Below are 20,792 nucleotides of genomic sequence, written 5' to 3' on the forward strand. Positions count from 1 at the left end.
TTAGCAAAGGCAAACAGATACTCGTTGTGAACTAGGGAAGATGCCTTCCCGAAAAATATGTTCAAAAGTATAAACCCCAGAACAAAAATAATGACGATTCCATCCAAAGTCATGTCCAATAAAGGATTCCATGAATAACAACAGCTGACAGCTGATGGCAGAAAGGAAGATATTTGCCACATCTAAAATTCCTGTGGGTGACATCCAGGATATCAATGAACTTACACAAGTAAACAAGAAAAAGTAAAACATAAAATTTTGCAAAAGTATAAAGAGGAAATTTAAAAGGTAGGGTGTATTTGATCTCTTTGCTTCTGTAAAATTTACCACAAGCTAGCGGCTTAAAACAATAAACATTTATTATATAGTTCTGGAGGTCAGAAGTTTAAAATCAGTTTCACTGGGCTAAAGTCAAGGTCTCAGGAGGGCTGGTTTCTCCTGGAAACAGCTGGTGTGCAAAATATAGAACAGCAATTGGGCAATGGTTGAACGGTTTCTGTGTCATTTGGGGAAAGACATATTTGATTTTACATCTTATCAAATGTACTTTTTAGAAATTCCTGAAACACTCCCTAAAAATGTAACATGGTTACAACAGATCCAAACAAAGTTTTCATAGAATTCCAAAGGGATTTTTTTTTTTTAGTGTGGGCACACACAATTTAAGAATGTTTTTAAGGCTACAGTTTATAGACCCCTCCAAGGAAAGGATTCAACCAGGTACTTAAATTGTGCTAGTTTTGTTTTGTTTTTGAAGTGAATTGATAGAATATTCTGGCCTAGGTAGACAAAGGATCGCTTCGGCTTATAATCGGCTCTAAATATTCCTTCTCTTCTATATCTTTGCCTCCTGGGTTTTACCTACTCTGCTCAAGGGCACGTATAGAGGTGAGTGACCTTGGTATGATTTCTGTATTTACTAGTCAGGTAGTTTCCCAAGAGAGGGAATGAAATCCTCCAGCAGAATCTTTCATTCAGCATAAACTCTTTTCTTCTCCTTCTATTTTGAAGCCACCCTTAAAATTATAAATGACACCTGGCTGAGACAAAATCGTTCCCTCTCTCTCTCTATCCATACTCCCAGCTATTGGTACACAACCTGTGTGAAAAGTGTGTGGCAGTGAAAGGGGAAAAGGAGTCGGTAGGGGGATGGAGTGTTCATCTGTGAAGAAACAAGTTGCCAGGCAAAGGAAGAATCATATCATTCCCAGAACATGTGTGTGTCTTCAGCAGAAAAGGAAAAATCAGTTCATTGATCAGGTGGGTGTCAACCCTTGCCACTGAACCTTCTGGAGACATAATTTACAGTGGTTATGTGGGTACTTTTCTCTTCGTCATCTAGATACTGCAAAATATTTAGTGAACCCAGATTTCCAGGTCCACTCTACATGAATTTCCATCAGTATCACTCGATATGGGGTTTAAAGACCCATGTGGGTCCTAGAACTGCTTGTTACTAATTCAGGATGAGATAAGGAGTTGCAGCCAGCCTTTCAAGCAACCAACTTGAGGGTTCGCCTGATGTTTTTTACTTGGCAAAGCTTTCTTAATTGTGTCCTGGAGAGGGGGTAATAAACACTTCAAATACAAACTATTTTGAGCAGCAGTTTTTAAGATCTTTCTTTCAGCCGTGTATTAATGTGAAATGTATGGAAACATAAGTACTTAGGTGAAAGCAAATATTTGCTGATAAAATTGGACAGCAGCACAGGGGTCAGGGAACCTGGGTCTTGGTGCAAACTCTGCCCCTTACCAGTTGTGTGGCCTGACATTAATCATTTAGTCTCTGTGAGTTTCGGTCTTCCTCATTTGCAAAATAAGCTCGAATCATTCTGGATTAAATAGCTTAATGAAATGGGACAAAGTTAAAGGAACTGAATGCATTCTTATATCTAGACCCATGTCAGCGGCATACAAATGCTGACTATTAAATAAGTGAGAGAACAGGTGTTAAACATGTTCGTTTTTGGATTCAATTTGAACATCCCCTCAACTCTGATCCCTTGACTATTTCCCATCTTTAAACACATATTGTTGAAAAAGCCTTTGTGGCCACAGTATGACTTTATTGCTTACAATGATGCTCTGGAATTCAATCTGCTGGTTGAATACACTTCAGCCAAGAGTCTCATTTGTTTCCATTAGAGAGTATCAGGACAAGACCCATTTTCTCTTTTGTACAAAGTCACGAGACCTAGCAATTTTTAATTTGTAGGAGAATACATTAAAATTTTTTTTCTGCAGTTTGATATACGGCCAAACCTTACTCAGTCTTATTCACAACAAAAACAATTTAAGTAGCTATTGCTGATATATTAGTGACTGTCCAATCTTTTTTCCACGAGAAGAACAAAGTCAAATGAAAATTATGCAAAAACTAAGGAAAGATATTTTCCTAGACATAGAAATGGCGTTAGGAAGTGAATTGTTTGGGGGAAAAACTTGCAACATTAACCAAAAAAGTAATACATGTTAATTTTTACATTCTTATTAAATAGGCTTATCATTCTATCTAGTCAACTTACATCATTCCAATTTGCTGGGGAGGAGGAGAGATTTTTCCAAGATATGTGTGTATATGTGTTCTTGTGTGTGTGTTGCCATTGTTGTCCTTCTCCTTCTTCCACTCCTCTCAGTAATCTGTCACCACCCTCTGGGGTTACTGCATTGTCTCTCACTAGCACCTTGTCCCAGCTGCCTCCACAATATTGTGGGTCTCAGTAATTTCCAACACCTGCATGTCAATCCTCTACATGTCACATCCTAGAGGTCAAGGTAGACCATGATCCCAGACCACTTTCCTTACCCCTGTTCCTTTGCTTTTCTCTTTCCGTCCAGAGCCTTTTGTCTAAACTGCCAAGTCATTCTTTTTCAACTCAATTTTGAAGTTAACAAGCTGTTGTCGGTTATGCTCACTGCCGTATCTGTATAATGTAGGTGCTCAAATAAATACTTGTTGGATGGTTGAAATGCACTCTGCTGGAAGCTAGAAAAAACATTAGGCTCACTAGGTGAACGTCAAGGCATAAGCAGGACTGGCTTCTTCTGGAGCCTCTAAGGGGGAAACCATTTCTTTCCCTCTTTCAGCTTCCAGAAGCCACCTGCCTCATGGTTCATCTTTACATTGCTTCAACCTCCTTTCTGTCATCATACCTGCTGCTGTTTCTGGTCTTTCTGCCTTTCTCAGTGGGGGCCCTTATGGTTACCCTGGACCCACCCAGATAATCCAGAATGATCTCACACCTATATCCTTAATATAATCATACCTATAAATCCCCCTGTGTCATGTAAGGTGATAGGAGTAGGTTCCAGGGATTAGCACAAAAAACATCTTGTGAGAGTAAGAGACTTTATTCAGTCTACCTAAGAGAAGCCCAAACAGTAATCATTATAATAGAAGTTAGAAATCCCTAGTAATAGAAAAGCCCCTAACTAAAATATTGAGATGCCATGTTACGTGTATTGGACCAGAAAACATAGATCACCAAATAAAGCCAAGAGCTTGGTGAGAAGGTACCGAGATACAAAGGCTCAGGTCCTGCTGGCAGAAATGTTTGCTGGGTAGCTGTGCGGAAGAACCTGCCAACATTTTCATCGTCCAATTGCGTCGAGAAGTGTGCAGATGACTGGGCCATTCCGCCTCTCATTGTACACCCCTGGGAAATCTCCACATAAGTTTGTGAACTCGTGTGAGCTAACATGTTCCTAATGGTATCGTTTCGGGTCGTGTGATTTCTATTCCGTGCTGTGTGGAGCAATGTGAGCCGTCATCCTCGGCAGGAGGAAGGTAGTGTGAGGAAAATTATGGGTGATGAGGCAGCGGTCACAACTGATTGGATATATATTCACAGAGAACTTGATGAGCTTTATTTAGTGTTGTGGTGAATAGTGAACCAAAACATCGTCATGCACACCCGTATACATACATATTGGTGTAAATATGCATGCGTAATACAAATAATTATGTAATAGTATATTTTTTATGTTAAAGTAAGTGTATGATGTTGTATAATTCAGAAACCACATTCCGAGGGGCGCCTGGGTGGCTCAGTCTGTTAAGCGTCCGACTTCCGCTCGGGTCATGATCTCACGGTTTGTGGGTTCGAGTCCCGCGTCAGGCTCTGTGCTGACGGCTCAGAGCCTGGATCCTGCTTCAGATTCTGTGTCTCCATCTCTCGGCCTCTCCCCTGCTCGTGCTCTGTGTCTCTCTGTCTCTCAATAATAAATAAACGGCAAAAAAAAATTAATTAAAAAAAAAAAGAAAACACATTCCGATAAAAATGATGTACAGAAAGGACATTAAAACATTTATGGTGTTGGGGCAAAAATAAATAAATAAATAAATAAATAAATAAATAAATACCACCAGCAACAAAACATTTACGGTGTTGGGGAGAGAAAGGGCTATATTATGGTATGGAGTGAAAAGGAATGAATGGACAAATGACAGACTAATGATACTAATGCTCCATCAGCTGGGCCATGTGATTAATTCAATCCTGTGCATCTGAGGTGAAAGAATAATCATGAACACCTGCCAGACTGGTAATGACTCCAAAATACTCCGAAAAAGTAATTATTTCATTATCCAATTATTTCAGTACATTACTGCAAATCTGTGGAATATATACACCTAGTGCTTTATTTTAAAAGTTTCCCATCATTTGGTAGTTAATTTCATGTGGCGGAGAGAATATTCAAAATACTTATCAAGTCATATGGCTCAGACATCATCCAATCAGAACAAATTCACGATATAAATACCTACTTAATGTGAGTGCTGCAGGTAAATTATACTATATTCAGACATATTCTAACTCCTGTCTCTGAAACCCTTGGAAAATTTGTGCTTTTGATGGTCCACTTCCTCCTGAGAACTAGAAGGAAAATTACCTAGTAGTCTGTTCCTCCTCTGGCAACTGAAAATGCACTTTACCCACTGGTCAGTTCCTTTATCAACTTCTTTAGAAATCACTGTCTCTATTTTGGAAATCATATATTCTTAGATACGTTCAACAAATTGCTTTATCCTCTCTCGTGCTCCCCTTGTCTTTACATACCAACACCTGCATTCGCTCCAACAGAGAACCCTGTAAACCCAGTTTCCAGGCACAGCAACTCTTGATTGCTATTTTATTGTGTGTCAAACTTTATTTGTTCTTTCCACGGTGCAAATGATTGAAGTAGAGTATTTTAGACCATATTAAATGGTCACGTCCTATTTCTCTTATCTGTTTCAGCGCAAAGATCTATGAAAGCCGTCCTCCAAATCCGTTCTGTAAGACAGCAATAGAGGGATGAAATATTGCGAACGGTAAGTACAACTGGATCCTAGATCTCCCTTAATAGCTGTTTATTCAATTGTAGAGCTAAATAAATATTGCTCAGCCAAATCACTAGTATGCAGATATGATATCGTTACAGAATAAGAGATACATTGGGTCTTGCTCCCGTTTGGGGCACAAGAGCTTCTAAAATGTTTGGAATTTCCTGAGTGATGGGGATGAAAGGAGTGTCTTTTGTTATTCATAGTAACCCTTTCTGAATTTATACTAATGAGGGGGGCTTTATGGGCCTCTTAATAGTTGCAGGATGGGAACCAGTTGCCAGCTGGTTGCCAACAGGACAGGTCCCACAAGGAGAATCCAACCCAAAATGTCCACAGTGCAAACTGTTCCAGTTATCTTTCTATCTGAAAGCAGAGGAAGAATCCCGCACTGCTTCAGGGAAGAGAATAGCATTAAATTTCTCTTATAGAAGACAGAACTCAACCTGCGAAGCTTGCAACTTCTAATGAATTAGCAGAAACCTACAACATAGAAAGCCAAAGATTCCCGAAACTGCGGGAAACTGAATTCCAGGTAGAATCAGCTGGTAGAATTTGAAGTATTAGTCTTAATACATTCTGATATTTTACTTGGTGAGTGTAATTGCGATGAAAGATTGTTTCTTTTTCCTATTCACCAGGTGAAAATTTCATGTTGTACCTTGTTTTTAAATTTCTTCTTCTTATTATTATTATTAATTTTTTGGAGAGAGCAAAAGAGAGCGTGAGAGGGGGAGAGGGGCAGAGGGAGAGAAAGGGAATCTTAAGCAGGTTCCACACTCAATGTGAAGCCCTATGTGGGGCTTGATTCCATGATCCTGGGATCGTGACCTGAGCCAAAATGAAGAGTCGGACCCTCAGTCAACTGAGCCACCCAGACCCCCCTCACGTTGTTCATAATTAACACTCAATTGAAAAACAAACAGGCAAACAAGCAATGTTTGCGGATATGCATATGCATTTATGGTAATAAGAAAACAATGCTTTGTGGGGTGCCTGGGTGGCTCAGTCAGTTGACTGGCTCTTGGTTTCAGCTCAGGTCATGATGTCACGGTTCATGAGTTCGAGCCTGGCATCGGGCTCTGTGCTGGTGGTGTGGGGTCTGCTTAGGACTCTCTCTGTCTCCTTCTCTCTGCTCCTCACTTGCTCTCTCTCTCTCTCTCTCTCTCTCTCAGAATAAATAAATACACTTAAGCAAAAAACAAAAACCACGTTTTGTATGGAAAGACATATCTCAGTTAAGAAAATACTGACACCCCCTTAAATCCCTTCAAGGTGGTGTTTTGGTTAATTTAACTATGACCTTCAAGTACAAATATATATACTTTTTAATTTTGAAAATGAACTTGTATTGCCCACCATATTTAGATAGGTGGTGAGCTCTAGAAACTAAGTGTCCTTGCAGAGTATAAAGTCGGCAGAGTGAATGTCAGACAATTTTTGAATCATCAAACATATTGTCGATCACAGAGACTGTTATCCTTTGCCCTGGATCCATGCACATAAAATTCTGATTGATGTCAATGGGAGCCACGTGCAGCTTTTGAGGGCACTGAAGTTTGAAACTTTATGGTGTATTCAGAATATCTGTGAAGTCCAGTTTGTGAGGAGAGACACAACGTTTAAAAAAGTAGTTCTTCAGGGCTTTTTCTTATCCATTGGGAACAAGTTTAGATTGCCTATTTTAAATGCAATGTTAAGCTAGAACTGCAAAACACAACGTGGGTTGTGAGTAGTTGATTTCAAATGGATTGTTTCAGTTTATTTCAATTCTAAATTTATAGCCTTGGGGTCTGTCGTGGAAAACAGCCCACCTCTCTTTTGCAACATTATTATTCATGAGTTTATTTCCTTCAGTTACAATAGAGGTAGATAGTTATTGTATTCACGGTATTGCTATAAATTAAATTGCATTACTTTCGTTAGCTTAATCTACAAAATCCATCAACAGAACAAGATCACCTTTGCAACAACAAAGTCGTTAGTAAATTTTATCTTTAAACTATGGCCAAGTATGTTTTTATAAGAATTCGTCCTTTTATCTTGATAAAACTCTTTAAAGTACTTAACAAATAAAACTCCTTGAATTTATTTCTACATCAAGAGGTGGTTCATTAGAGGAATTACAAGCAATCACCAAAGTACAAGTGATGGTTTATTTATCTCAGGAGATCCCAAGGATATAAATCTTTTATGCAGTGCATGATATAACATTTACCTACTATAACATATAATTAAATAAAATCAGTTATTTTCATATGAAATGTAATCTCTGAATAATTTAGATATCTTATGTAACAGGACTCAAGATTTCTAAACATTCAATTACCAAAAGAAATGTAACCAATTAGAAAATAAAGAATACTTAATCTCATTAAGCCGATCTAGCTTGGCTTACAGATGTTTTAATAAAATGCATATCATGCATAGAAGCAATCATGTAGTTTTTATCAGAAACAAATTTTCGGTTATCTGAAACCTCCACATTTTCCCACTTGAAGATCTAAATGCCATAACCCAAGTAAATACCCAAAATGTTGTCTTTCTTGGCTAACTCCGATTTTCATTTTGGAATATAATTAAGTTGTGCCTGGCACTCCTGAATCTGAAGCTTTTAGGATAAATCTTTGCTATTTTGCTGTGTTATTCTTACCTACCTCCATGAGGGGTCAATGTTCTTAACAGCTCATCAAGCATGAGCCTGATAATCCAACTCAACCATAACTGAAGGAAAGTACTGAAGCAGTAATCAAGAAACAGGATATTTGACAGAAGAGAAAAAAAAAAAGGGGGCAGACAGCCTTTCACCCAGGAGCTAATTTTTACATTCAGAGAGATTTCAGGGTGAGTATGCAGATGTCAGGATTAAAACAACTGAAAAGAAGACAAGACGTGAAGTATAGAAATGGAACCAGGAGAGGGAAGAATGATGGAAGCAGAGATACAGTTTAGTTACTTTTTCATTTTTTTTTCCTTGATGAAAGAAAGATAAGGAAGGGCTTTAAGTAGGCAAATGAGTGATTAGTAGGCAAATGGGTATTTTTAAATGTTGGTTTTGGCTTTGTTGAGAGAATGCCTTAAAATGAAGAGAGAAAGCTCAAAACAAGTTAATATTATCCCATTAAGAGACGACAGTGTCTTGATGTAACGTCAAAGATAAAGTCAACATCTCCAAGGGAGTTACATAGTAGTGAACATCTAGATGGTAGAAGTGATTACATTTCATAAATTATTGGATGAGCAAAAAAAGGGGAAGAAGGAGAACCAAGGACAAGTCTCTGGCTTGAGCTACATTATAGACAGAAACGTCGTTTGGTGAGAAATGCAATTTAACCTGATAAACAGGTAATTTGGGAGGGTAAGATGAATTTAGTTTTAGACCGATGAGGTTTGGAGATTCTATATACATCCAAGCATAAAGTTTAGCGGCTACTTTTTAATTCTGTGTGCCAGAGAAAACTGCTTTTTCTGCTGCAGTAACTATGCCTTCAATAGATTCCTCTTAACTGAGGACCATGATCAGAGAACACAACCATATAGCATCTTTTCCATGGGTGCGGCTTGTCTCGGAGGTTCTGCTGGACGGCTCTCATTTGTTCCCCCACACTGACTCCACTCTCCTCTACCCTGCTCTGTGCTCCGGGACTGAATCAAGGAATCCTTTGCACTCTGGCCACTGCTCAGTTTCAGCCAATAGTAAGATCAAAATGAAGGAGGGGCGCCTGGGTGGCTCAGTCAGGGGAGCAACCGCCTTCGGCTCAGGTCATGATCTCACAGCTCGTGAGTTCGAGCCCCGTGTCAGGCTCTGTGCTTGTGTGTATAAACGCGCGCACGCGCGCGTAAAGTCATTGGATTAAACCACCCTCTTTCTGATCTTTGAGTGTTCCTAGGAAATACAAGATTTCTGCCTACATGCTTATTTGGAGGGTGTATGCATGAAGGAAATGGGTCTGTGGTGCAAAACTATATGCACAATAACAAAACTAAACCTGTCAAATAATCCAGTTATAGTAGAGAAAAACAATTTTGCCAATGGAAAAAGAGGCTTCCATATAATTGAGTCTTATGGTAGAGGGTTGCAGAAAAATAGTGACTTCAGACATGTTCTATTAACAGAGCACTAAACGTAAAGATAAATATGTTTGATTTTAAAATGGGGGGAGGGGCGCCTGGGTGGCGCAGTCGGTTAAGCGTCCGACTTCAGCCAGGTCACGATCTCGCGGTCCGGGAGTTCGAGCCCCGCGTCGGGCTCTGGGCTGATGGCTCGGAGCCTGGAGCCTGTTTCCGATTCTGTGTCTCCCTCTCTCTCTGCCCCTCCCCCGTTCATGCTCTGTCTCTCTCTGTCCCAAAAATAAATAAAAAACGTTGAAAAAAAATTTAAAAAAGATAAATAAAATGGGGGGAAAACAGGGAAATTAGTCATAGGAATCTGTTTTGATTTTGTGTGTGTGCCTGTGTGATTTCCCTCCTCTCTATCTTTATTCCATCCCTACAAAACACACATAGAAACTATCTTAGCAAAGTTGCCTCTGCCCTGTATACCCATCAGAGAGTGGGAATGGGTCTTAGACTGACCTAAAAGAGTAGTGCCAAACCCGGCCCAGGACATGGCTTCTCAACCTCAGCACTACTGACACGTTTAACCTGATAATTCTTTGTTGCAGGGGCTGTCATTTACATTGTAGGACGTTAAACAGCATCCTTGGCCTCTAACATACTTGACTCAGTAGCAGCCCTCCTCACCTCCCTGCCCGTTTGTTACAATAAAAAGAACAAATCCCGGATATTTCCAAATGTCCCCTGGGAGGAGGGAGGAAACAGCCCCCCTCCCCAGTTGAGAACCATTGGTGTAGGACAAGGACATCCTTGATGATGCCCTCTGCTCTCCTAATTCTATAATATTTGAACGAAAATATTTAAATTCCGCAAAAGAAAGCACACATGACCAGTCATTTGGCCAGTAAATAAGGTCTTTTCACTGTTGAAATAAAACTCCAGGTTTCAGGTTAAACATCATTAAATGCAAACATAAGACAGCATAGCCGAATGGTTGAAGTACCTGCTTTATTACCACTTACTGTGTGACCTCGGGGAAATCACTCAACAGCCCTGTCCCACCATTTCCTCCTTGCAAAGATGGGGCCAATTAATAACCATCCTATATTGCTGAAGGGTAAAAATCACTTAACACCTGTAAATTACTTAGAATACGGCTGAGAACATAGGGTGAATCCTTATTGTTTAGAAAGAGAATTTAGAATCATTCTTGACAAGAAGGCTAAGGTAGCTGACCTGTAGTTCAAACTCTATCATGAATTGTATAACCTCAGAACAATCACATCACTTTCCGAGCCTCAATTTCTTTATGTGTGAAACACGGCCATTGAATGGTATTCCAAAAGTCGTAATATTTCAAATTCTTAGGCTTTGATCATGAAACGGTATTTTGCTGGCAATTTTCAAAACAAAAAAAGGACTATACTGTTATACACATTGCAATAGCAATGCGTGTATATGTATGTCTTTGCTGCTTTGGTCCAACATTTCATTGTCATGTGCATAATTTCTAGCCACATAGAACACGTCTCTGCTGTCTTTACCACCGATGCACTTTTCTCTATTTTTCTGATTTGCCTTTGGCAACTGTTACTTAGATAGGGCTGCGGCTCATAATACTGTCAGGAATGAATACCAAACTTGAAAATAATGCTAGTACTTGAATTCTCTCCAAGTTTTCGGTAGCTGTTGGTCTCAGTAGTATTTCAGCTGAGTCATAAGCCAACAGGGGAAATGGAGAAGTAGTAAATCCAGAAAAATGAGATTATAAATGGAACGTGGACTAAAACAAGGAGTGTTACATGGGAATTTCCAAACTCAAAGCAAAAACTCTAAACCTCTGAAACTGAAAGGGAGAGAATAATTACATCTATTCCATGTTTTAAGTAAGACGGAACGTTTCTGGAGCATAATCACTCAAAGACTTGGGGAGAGGCCATCTTAGATTCTGGGAAGTATGAGAAAGGTAAGGGGGAAACATTAATGATCTTGGTAGGCCTCTTTAAAACTGTTCAAACTACAGTAATTTTCACTGACTACTGGATTTTCCATCCCCCACAAAAAGCTCTGTATACAATTTGGTCACCATTCTGCTCAACCTTTCTATGAAGTCCACCAGAAACAGTCTAATGGAGATAGATGGTCCCCATGCAAGACACCAATATTTCCAGTTTTCTGCCACATCCCCAGTCATCACTCCTTGGGGTTGGAATGCCATCCACTGGGTGTTGTGGTACAAACAACAGACTGAAGTAACTTCCCTTAAGAAGTTCCTTAAAACACAAAAGATTTGAGCCCATTTGGAAGGAGTAAGGGGCCCTAAGGGTCTGCCAACCAGTCAGAGGACCACTTTGGAGGCGGTATGAACTTTTTTGTCTTCAACTGCTGTGGGTCTCGCTTGAGAAATCCGAACAATAATAAACAACATTTTATTTTCCCAGATTCCCTTGTGGAGGCCAGGGATCGACCAATCCTCCTCCGAAAATTTTATGACTTGCCTCATAAAGACAAGCGTGAAGAGTCCGAAAGGCATTTAAGGAAAGACTACTAGCATATGATGTAACTTTCAGATGATGTGAAGGTTTTTTCCAATTCAGGCTACCTTAGGTTATATGGAGCTTCCCAAGGGATAACCGAATGTTAATTTCCATAAGAACTGTGGACAGTTATCACTGCTATGGGAGTTATTCAATTAGAAAGTAGGAATAAAGTTTGTCTCTGATTCTGGTTGAAGTGATCAATGATATCCCTTCAGTTCTGGAAAGTGTTCAGTTCAGCCAGAACTGATTGGCTAGGGTTGTTACGAAAGACAGAACTCTCCTAGACATCCTCCTTAAGGGACAAAGCAGAATCTATGCAATTGCTATACCTCCACCTGGACTCAGGTCTCAGGAAAAGTAGAAGGGTCACTTCAGAATGTTAAAGGGAAAGACACCGATATTTCTAAGGTGTACCCCGATGGTTAAGAAATTTGTTCAACTGATGCGTTTGAGACTCTGTGGAACATTTTTGAGATCAGTAGCTCAGGTGGCTACATCCTGCTGTTCAAAGTTCTGTTGAAGGTAGCCTTAATTAACTAGATGCTGCATATAAAAAATGGATTTTATTATGGTCTCTGTTAGTTGAACTAATCCAGGTTGGCCAATGGAGTGGTGTATTCGTGGCTGGAAGACAAGACAGAGTAGAAATGACGAGTAGATGGGAGAGCAATTCTCTGTGGATCGCTCATGTATTTGGTACATCTTGCAAGAAAAGGCACCGCCCCTGGGTTCCAGACTAATTATTCCGAAGATGATTTGTATTGAACAACCCTGATGGATGGAGATAGTATCTCCTTTCAGGGCAAATGACAATCTTTTTTTTCAATTATCCAGTGAAATATTGTCTCCCTCCGTGCCAAAGCAAAGATAGGTTTGCCTGAAGCCTATTTTGAAATATTAGCATTTCCTAAACTCAGAATTCCTTTCCCACAATGCAACCTCTGTGTGTCCAGGTGTCACCTGACTCTCTTTCCGTCTCCCTGTGAAAATAGGGACTCAGAGAAACATCACAAGAAAATGCTGTATTTCGGCCGTAGCTACTGCTATGAGTAATAAACCGTCTTTTACTGTTAGCCCAGCAGGCTCATGCTTTCTCACAGCATCAATAAAACTATGGCGAAGTAACTTGTTAGCTTACAAGTGGGATCAAAATCTCAGACCCTTTAAAGTCCTTGAGACTAATTAGCAGAAGTATACTTTTGTCTTTCAAACACAAAAGTACCTTTAATAATACTGTGTTCCATTTTCTCTTTTGACATTAGACACCCTGTTTTCTGTTATTCTCTGACCATTCCACAGCCATACAGTTCTAGGATTCGAGGAGATGATGAGCAGTTCCACTACATAGGGACAGAATAAGGGAACACAACTATACAGCACCTACCTTTACTCTCCTTTGCCCGATCTTGTCCTTTTTGTATCTTCTCCCCCTGTCTTTGTATTATACTCCTAACTTCTATTCTGGTAAATTGGTGATGGCTTTCTGGTTTGAAACAGTGAGCTAATAAGTATAACAAGTAAATGTGAATTAAAAAAAAAATAACTTAGGGCCCCTGGGTGGCTCAGTCGTTTGAGTGTCTGACTCTTGATGTCAGCTCAGGCCATGATCTCACGGTTCATGAGTTCGAGCCCCACAGTCAGCTCCGCCCTGTCACTGCAGAGCCTGCTTGGGACTCTCTCTCTCTCTCCCTCTATCTCTGCCCTTCCCCTGCTCACACATGCTCTCTCTTTCTCTCAAAATAAATAAAGAAACGTAAAAAAATAACTCAATGCTTATAAATACATTTTTAAGAATTAAAGAAAAAAAAAGAGCTGCTTCATAAAACACCAAGCTCCTGTACCATCTTTGTGAGAAATTCAGTTCTCCTGGGAACACTGTTTGGGGATGTGTTGTCCTTCTGGGTTTGTTTTGGTTGACGTTCATTAAGACAATAATCTAAGCTAATTCTTTCTGAGGTTCCATCATTTACTCATCTCACGGTGGTGAAAATTTGTACCTTAAAGCCCTTCTACACTGTTCATCTCACACACGCAGAATAAAAATGTGCACTTAACATTAAATATTGTCAATGTTGTTAATTTTGTTAAGTAAAAATAATAACAAACAACAACAAAACGGAAATAAAATGCCTTAGCCTTTTGATTTAGACATGTGTCTATGATCCTACAATTCAATTGCATTTAATGGTAACTTAAGCACAAATAGATATTTTTGCTATATATTGTGTATATATCACACATAATGCTTATATGCATTTATTCACTGTCATCAGTTAAACAGTAAGATATCTGGGAGCAAGGAAACTGGCTCTTCTTTTGTTAATTAGGAATCTCTGTTCAGGAAACTCATATTTTTGACCAACTGCATGTTGTTTAAATCAAATATATTGATTTATTTACACTCCTTATATCCTACAGGATATGCTTCTAAATAGACATTTATGTCAAATGAGCCATACACTTTTAAGCATCTTGGGGGATAAAAGAAAAGAAATGTGCATTAACATTAGAGATAATCTTATGCCGTAATTTAATTATCCTTTGTAAGCTATTACAATGCTTGTTATCTAACAGTCACAGAGAGGAGACTCATGACCTTTTAAGTTTTTCAAGATTATCTGAGAAACAGCAATTTCAAAGCATTTTTATCTGTGACACTGCACGGTGCAACAAAATGTAAAATTCAGAAATTACATCTATGATAAATCCCCAAAGAAGTTCCTTTATCACATTCATTGGCATTTCTACAGTGCACAGATGAATTTATTACAGAACTTTTACCCAGTAAAACTGAATTTGATTAATGGAAGAGAAAAGCAATCTTAATTAGGTGTAAGCACACTTTGTGAATCTATTTCTATTTAACTCTTTTTTTTTTTTGGTAAAAGTTCTTTTTTTTAAATGTTATGCCAAAATCTAAAACAATTAGAGTTTGTATATCTAGATATGGGCACAAAGTTTTTTTTTTATACATTTGAAATAAAATTTAATGTTTAATTGTATTATATTTAATTATTCTGATGTGATATATAATTAAAGAACTTGGCAGAAAGGTCACTTTTTTGTGTTGCATAAAAAAATAAAGTTTTACTTTCTGGCCATATGATACTTTTGAGAATAGGATATTTTTAAACATAAGACACAAAAAGATTTCATTGTGTACAGATGTATTTCTCTTATATGAAGAATATTTTGATGAGTGAGGAATCGTCAAAGTGCGGTGAGGTTCAATTACACAGCTTGCCTAATGACCAGATAGTTCTGGCAGCCCTAATAATGGGTTGGGGATAAGGTGAAATCATTTTTCTTATTAATATGTGTGCTTCTTTATGGATAAGTTGTTTACCTCTGTATCTGGTGTATTTAAAAACAACAGGAGGAAGCTGAATAAAAAAATTTTAAAGTAACTTTCCTCGTCTAACGTAAGCATTTCTCACTAGTCTTCATTTAAAAAAGTTTCTGTAGGCTTGGGGCACCTGGGGGGCTCAGTCAGTTAAGCGTCTGACTTTGGCTCAGGTCATGAGCTCATGGTTTGTGAGTGTGACCCCTCCATCCAGCTCTCTGCTGTCAGTACAGAACCTGCTTTGGAACCTCTGTCCCTCCCTCTCTCTGCCCCTTCTCTCTCTCTCAGTCTCACTCTCAAAATAAATAAATAAACTTAAAAAAAGTTTTGAAAGTGTGAGATACGTCTGTGGATAAAGTCACATGTAATTTGAAACAACTGAGCAATAATAAATATTTTAAACAGATACAAGAACTAAATCAGTCGCCCAAAACTACACAGTAAAGTTTGTGGATAATTCTATATGTGAATATACTCATTTAAAAAAACCTTTTTTTAAAGTGTATTTATTTTGAAAGAGAGAGAGTAGGCATGTGAGCAAGGGGGGAAATATAGAGAGAGGGAGAGAGAGAGAAAATCTCAAGCCGACCCCCAACTCTGCCAGTTCAGAGTCCCATGCAGGGCTTGGCCCCACCACCATGGGCGAGGGTGAGATCATGACCTGAGCCAAAATCCGTACTCCGACTCTTAACTGACGGAACCCAGGTGGCCTCCCCCAGCCCCTACAAAAAAAGTTTCTAAGGCAAATATTTCAATAGCCATATTTGATAATAAAAAGTGAGCACACGTTAGATCATTCTTTTAACATTTGAGTTTAACTTGGAGACTTTTATGTGAAAATACAAGATACAAATATTTGCAGCCCAAAGGTTACATTATAACTTTCTGGAGCAAAACCTGTGATCAGTTCCTTCACTGAAATATAAATTATTGCACCACAGTCAGCCAAGGCCAGTATTATTTCCATGTATGTTCCCTGATGCATCAGGCACAATTTAAACCTAAGAAGAAATGTCACTAGAAGAACATAGGAAACTTGCAGTTTCCTCTTCTGATGTAAGGAGCTTCGAAGTCAGTCACCACTTCAGAAAAAGCTGAACAGACTGAAAAATCAACTCTTCTGGGATCCATAAAAGGGGAGAGAATACAGGGCAAACCTCTGCCCCCACAGATGGAGACACAGAGGGGAATACAGGGAGTCTCAGATTACTTGAACAGACGAGATCGATAGAGTGGAAACCACAGGGAAGCCAGCAGGGGGGAAGGAAAACCTAAATTAAAACTGACAGATGGCCGGAGGCTCAGTGCAGACAGCTCTTTGAGGTGAAAACCGGGTGGGGCACCTGGGTGGCTCAGTTGGTTGAGCATCTGACTTGAGCTCAGGTCAGGATCTCACAATTTGTGAGGTCGAGCCCCACATCGGGCTTGCCACTCCCTGTGCAGAGCCCTCTTCGGATCCTCTATGCCCCTCTCTCTGCCCCTTCCCTGCTTGTGCTCTTTCTCAAAAATAAATAAACATTAAAAAAAAAAAAAAAAAAAAAAAACCTTAAAATCCTGCTTTGGATTCTGGGTCTCCCTCCCTCTCTCTCTCTCTCTCTCTCAAAAATAAAGCTTAACAAAATTTTAAAAATTTAAAATAAACAAATAGGGGGACCCCATCAGCAGGAGCCTCCTACTAGTGTGAGATTTACCTCCGGAATCTCACCCAGGTTCTTGCCATAAATGTCAGAGAATCCTCTGATGCTTCTGGGAGGGAGAGAAGAAAAGAAACAGTTTTGAAACATCCCAGAGCACTCTGTTCTTAATAATGGCGGCCCCCGGGGGAAACTAATTATCCTGGGCCTAACCCACTGGGGCTTTACCAGAACCTAACTGACCTGAGGGAAAGGAAAGGACAGACTCCAGTTAGCCTGACCCTTCCACCTGTGAGAAGGGAAACCCCAACTCCTGCCCACTCTAGCCATCCTGTCCCACCAAGGTCGGGGAGGAAAAAAAACCCTGAAAAACCCTTGTGAAGTTCACCGTCCAGAGGCATAGGCTCACTGAAAGACTGAGTCCTAATCATAGCATTATGGAATACTTCCTCTCCCCAATATGTCACCATCACCGTACTAAAAGCCTGCTTATAGCCGTTCCTTTTGTCAAATACCTCATGTCCCACTGCCAAGAAAAACTTATGAGGTATATCATACCAAAAGACGAAAGGCAAAAGGTAATTGGAAGAGGACACATAGCAGAGCAGAGCAGGGATATTGGAATTATGGAAGCAGGAATTGAAAATAACTGCAATTAGTATGCTAAGGGTTCCGATGGCTAAAGTACCCAGCATGCAATGGAAGCAGAGGGACAGAAATCCAAGGAAGACCAAAAAGAAATAACAGAGATCAAAAACACTGTCAAAGAAATAAAGCACACCTTTGATGAGCTCATTGTTAGACTGGACACAGCTGAGGACAGAATCCCTAAACTTGATAATATCTCAGAAATATCCCAAACTAAAAAGCAAAGTAGGGTATGTGTTCTGGGACCAACAGTATGTGAGGGGTATTTAATGTAATGCCCCCGATTTGGAATCCGAGAGACCACCAAGGAGCCAATACCGATGCAAACGCACGAGGGTTTATTTGCAAGCTTGGGCTTGGGCCCAAGTATACCCGACACAGCGGAGCAGGGACTTGGACCCCTAGGTTAAGGGGTGTAGCAATTTTATAGGGGCCAGTGGCCAATGAGATTGTAACACACACAGAAAGTTGCATAGTCATCTCAGTCCACATGCAGGTGGCCAATTGAATTACAATTTACCCTATAGTAACTGTTTGAACTAGCCTATCACTCTGGTCAGAATTGGCGCCCAAGTATGGTGAGCAAAAGGCGGGGTTTGCATTCTTTGGCGGTTAGGGGGTCCGCATTCCTATATCAGCCGGTTTCCAGTAAGGGTGTGCTCAGCGGCTTGACTAGGGTGGGAGAGTGTCTTAAGCAATAAGTAGGTCATGTGGGGGTTATACACGAGATGGTGGGTGTAGCACAAAATGGAGTTAGTCTTGCTCTGCTTGTCCAGGGGTAGGGGATTTTTGTTAAATTCCTTGGGTCCCACATTTAAAAAGCAGAAAATAATATTATGCTAATTGAGAATTTGGAGAGGAAATGGTTTGCTGTCCATTAGACCTGTGACTTTCAAAAAGCAATACAGAATCTTTTTTTTAATTTTTTTTTAATGTTTATTTATTTTTGACAGAGAGAGAGACAGAGACAGAGCATGAGCTGGGGAGGGGCAGAGAGAAAGGGAGACAAAGAATCCGAAGCAGGCTCCAGGCTCTGAGCTGTCGGCACAGAACCCCACGTGGGGCTCGAGGCGGGGCTCGACGGGGGCTCCACCCATGATCATGACCTGAGCCGAAGTCAGATGCTCAACTGACTGAGCCACCCAGGCACCCCATCAAAAAAGCAATATAGATTCTAAGAAAAGTACAATTTCTAGAAGAATGAGGAAAATAGCTTCACTGTGCCCAGAAAAAAAAAAAAATAAAGGTAATTTTTTCACGATATTGCTAGGTTTGGTTTGTCCCACACCAGTTAACAATTTATAATTCCTGATTTTGCTAATACGCTTAATTTTAAATTATATGTTGTACGAATGATGTGTATCCTCCTCTTTTTGCACTGAAATATAAACCACTTGAGGACTGAGATTAGCTCAGTTTGGAACCCTACTGTACCCCAGACATGACTTACCTTTGATCAGTCAACCTAGTGTACTCTCCTCATTTTCTGTATCCAGTTTATAAACATACTTCTCAGTCTTTATTATAAATTCCATGTCATATGTATATGTATATGTATATATGTATATGTATATGTATATGTATATGTATATGTATGTATATGTATACACACACAAACTTTATATGCACAGTGTTTGTTGAGTGTTTATTTTAGTAATTTTATAAAGGAAACTTTTTAAAATTTTATCATAATGAATAGTTTGAAAGTGTTTATAAAGAAAGAAAAACTATTTTTGATAGCTGAGGCAAAATAAATAAATGAAACATTTTTAGTTTTATGCCCATTGTTGCACAAACTGGCATTTAAAATTTCTCAGTTTGGACTTGAGAAATACGAAAGATAAAGGGGAGAATGATGAAGTGTTTTAAAAAAATAATCTTTAGCACAAAAGACGAGACTGGGAGATTAAAAACTCAGAGGATTCTCAGAAAATCTTGATGTTTGTCATATGAAAATATTTTATTCCTCTGAAAACAGTGAAAAAATGTAAGAACTCTAAGACTTGAATAGGGCCACTCGAAGATATAATTTGTATCAATAAAAATGAGGGGCGAACACCAAATGTTGATGAACATATGGAGCAGCATGAACTCTCATTCAGTTGATGGAAATCCCATATGGTACAACCACTTTAGAAGATGGTTTGGTCGTTTCTTATAAAACTAAACATTCTTTTAACCATAAGATCCTATAGTTGTGTTCCTTGGTATTTACCAAAGTGTGTGGAAAACATGTCCACAGAAAATCGTGCACACCCACATTTACAGCATCTTTATGTATAATTTTCAACACTTGGAAACAGCCAAGATGTTCTTCAATAAGTCATTGGATCAACAAATTTTGGTACATCCACCATGGATTATTATTCATAATTAAAGGGAAATATACTATCAAGCCATGTAAAAACATGAGAGAAGTTTAAATACACATTAAATGAAAGAAGACAAATCTAAGAAGGCAGCATACTGTACAATTCCAACCATATGACCTTCTGGAAAAGGAAAATTATGGAAACAGTGGAGGGATAGTGGTTTCCAAGGGATAGGGGTGAGGGAAGAAAAGACAAATAAGTGAAATCCAGGAGATTTTTGGGCAGGAAATCTATTCGGTAAAATAAAACAATGGTGGATACCCGTGTACAGAGAGAGAATTCTTCCTCAACCCTCAAGTTCTTCCAACTGGACTCAGATATAATTAACATAAGACAAGTTAACAGGAGAAAAAAAAAACAACAACAACAAAGTTTTATTATATGCAAACAGAGACCCAGCAATGAAACAAAGACCTGAAGGAATGACCAAGGCGGACAGTTTTTATATATTTTAAACAAGGACATGATAAATTTATGAGGAATTTAAAAAATAAGGAAAATGGGTGTTTAGTAAGGAATTGTAACCAGAGTTTGGACTGAGGTAGTAGATTATTAGTTCAAGAAAGAAAGTGGTAAGATTTATTTCTACAGCTTTCTAAACCTTAAAGTGTCTATCTCTGGAGATAAGGATGTCCTTTTACTTTCTAGCTGAGGGAGGATATTTTTCACATAGGAGATTTGTCTCCTGCTCTCAGAGGGACACTTCATGTGTGCTTGCATTGGTAGTCTTAAGTAACATTTATTTAAAATAATCAATATATCAAAGTGACACATTTTGAGAGTCAGCCCTTGGCTTCTACACCTGTCATTTTACATTTCTCAAAACCCATAGAATATACAACAACATAAAGAGTGAATCCTTATGTATACTAT

The sequence above is a fragment of the Lynx canadensis genome, chromosome C2, assembly GCF_007474595.2.
Source record: "Lynx canadensis isolate LIC74 chromosome C2, mLynCan4.pri.v2, whole genome shotgun sequence".
NCBI classification, from domain to species: Eukaryota; Metazoa; Chordata; class Mammalia; order Carnivora; family Felidae; genus Lynx; species Lynx canadensis.